Source organism: Mustela erminea, chromosome 2 (genome assembly GCF_009829155.1).
Source record: "Mustela erminea isolate mMusErm1 chromosome 2, mMusErm1.Pri, whole genome shotgun sequence".
Taxonomy (NCBI): Eukaryota; Metazoa; Chordata; class Mammalia; order Carnivora; family Mustelidae; genus Mustela; species Mustela erminea.
The window spans coordinates 3,266,904-3,269,638 of record NC_045615.1 but is presented as its reverse complement, the minus strand read 5'-3'; positions in this window follow the sequence as shown (position 1 = coordinate 3,269,638).

The window sequence follows — 2,735 nt, the reverse complement described above, 5'->3', positions numbered from 1 at the left end:
AGGATGAGCGAGCTCAGAGAGAGAAAGAGGCAACCCACGAAAGAAGAACTTGGCAAACTCAGATGCTCAAACGCCTGCAAACAACAAATGGTAAGAAGGTGAGCCCTTGTAGATCCAGATTCAATCTAATGGTGAAAAAGGACGCGTTTGGTAAAGCCAAGGACATAGAATAAAGATTGGATACTAGATAGCATGAGGGGTTGTGGTTCTTATGTTTCAGGGGTATTTATCGTTGCTGTTAAAAAGAAAACCATGGGCCCAAAATAGCATTGCTTGGGTTAAGTCCCCAGGTCAGTAAACCCAGATTTAATACCTATCCCAACGGCGGCCTCAAACCACGCCCCTCCCAAGAATATAAACTTCACAAGGTTTATGGTTTACGGGAGGGATTTCCTGGCCAATACTTCCCTCCTGTTTCCCTTGGGAGGGCAACCTTGCCTAAACCGAGCATTCCTTCCTAACAAATTTTTCTCTTTTTTAATGCTCTCCCTCTGGCTTTAAAAGCCTTTCTTTTGTTTAGCTCAGCACAGCTCTACTTTACTTGCTAAATGGGATGCTGCTCGATTCATGAACTGTTGAATTGTTCAAGGCACATTAATCTTCAAATGTACTTGGATGAATTTTGTTTTAACAGATTTGGTAGCAGTTGTCGGGATCCAAAGTATACTTCTGATGGCATTCGGGGACAATGAGGAACAGATGTGGCATCTTGAGAGCTCTTCTGAGTTCACGGTTCCAGGGCCCTTGGTGAGTTCTGCAGACAGCATCGCTTTCCAGTCTGGGGTTCACAGTTCGTGTGCACCAACAAGAACCTCTAACCGAGAACCAGTCCACTGACAAATATTTGAGACAAGCAGAGTATGACATTCCTCCAGAACTCCCAACTGTCTTTTTAAAAGGTTTTATTATTGGGACACCTGAGGGACTCAGTCGTTAAGCATCGGTCTTCGGCTCAGGTCACGATCCCAGGGTCCTGGGGTTGAGCCGAGGAACGGGCTCCCTGCTCAGTGGGGGAGGCCTGCCTTTTCCTTCTCCCACGCCCCCCGCCTATGTTCTCTCTTGCTGTCTCTGTGTCAAATAAATAAATAAAATCTAAAAAAAAAGAAAAAAGATCTTATTATTTATCTGAGAGAGCACACAGAGAGAGGACGACAGAGAGAAGCAGATTCCCTGCAGAGCAGGGAGCCCGATGTGGGACTCGATCCCCAGACCCCAGAATCATGACCCCAGCCAAAGGCAGACAATTAATGGGCTGAGCCACCCAGGTGACACCCCCCCACTCCCCTACCCCCACCCGCTGCCGAACTGTCCTAATGTTAATGCTTTGATAGAAGCAAAAAACAACATTAGCTAGCATTCTTTAAGTGTTCTTTAACATACAAAAATCCTTATGGAGGGGCACCGGCTGGCTCAGTCAGTTGTCTTGACTCCCTTTTCTTTTTTTCCATTATGTTCAGTTAGTCAACATACAGTACATCGTTAAGTTTTTGTTGTGTGATTTCAGTTCAACTTTTGATTTTAGCTCAGGTCATGATCTCAGGGTTGTGGGATGAGCCCGGAGTCCTTCCTGCCTTGGGCTCCGTGGTCAGTGGGAAGTCTGCGTAGATTCTCCCTCACCCTCTGCCCCTCCCTCAATGTGTGTGTGTGACCCCGCGCGCTATAAGGCCCAAGTTTTCGTGTCCGAAAGACCACCAAGGAGCCAACACCGATGCAAATCACACGAGGGTTTATTCAACAAGCTTAAGCTTGGGCCCAAGTATACCCAACACAGTGGAGTCGGGACTTGGACCCCAAGTCTACTTAAGGCAGGGGTATTTATGTGTCATTACAAGAGGCTTGGCGGGGGTAGAGGGGAAGTTTCAGACTTTCCTGCAGTAAGTGGATTAGCTGTTGCTGGGTTGTTGCAGGGTGGGGTATAGCGGTTTTTCCTGTAACTGAAGCAGGGTGAAGTTCAGCCCCTGGTCACAGGGGCCTGAGATGGCTGCCGAAGCTAAGATGGCTGTTTGTGCTAACACTGAACTTGAGGTGGGATGGCCTTAATTTCCTCGGCCTCCACATTTCCCCCCCCCTCAGAGGAACCTAAGGAAGGAGCCAATCGTGGGTCCTGGCTGGTCTCAGCAACAAGGTCCGGTGGTTGGTATTGCTGTCTGAGCACCATTAGCTGAACTGTACTGACTCGGTCTTTGACAAGAGTAACTAATCTATTGATAATGCAGGGCCCGAAGGTAAGCAGGAGGAGGAGGAGGAGGAGGAGGAGGAGGAGGAGAGGCCCAGCTAGGGTGGACAGCAAGGTGGTTAACCATGGGCAATGGCTGAACCATGATTCAAACCACCCCTGCTGCTGTGTCCGTTCCCATTTGCCAGACCTTCTCTGACTTCTTCCATAGATTCTCAGACGATTCCGGAGTGGTCAGTGAAGAAGAAACATTCCTCGTTTAAGGCAGCACATAACCCCCCTTGTTTTAAGAAGATTATATCTAGTCCTCTTCTGTTTTGAAGGACAACCTCAGACAAAGATGTTAGGGAGTCCTGGAGGGCGGAAATAGAGGTTTCTATCCGTTCTATGTGTAGATCGATTGCTGCTCTGACACTGTGAGAGTGGGAATTCTGTACGGCTAGTGAAGCAATACCTGTCCCTGCACCTGCTAACCCAATTCCCAACAGCGTTGCGATGGTGATCGCCGAGATGGGCCCTCTTTTATCCCGTCTGTGCCTCCAACCACTGAAGTACCGTA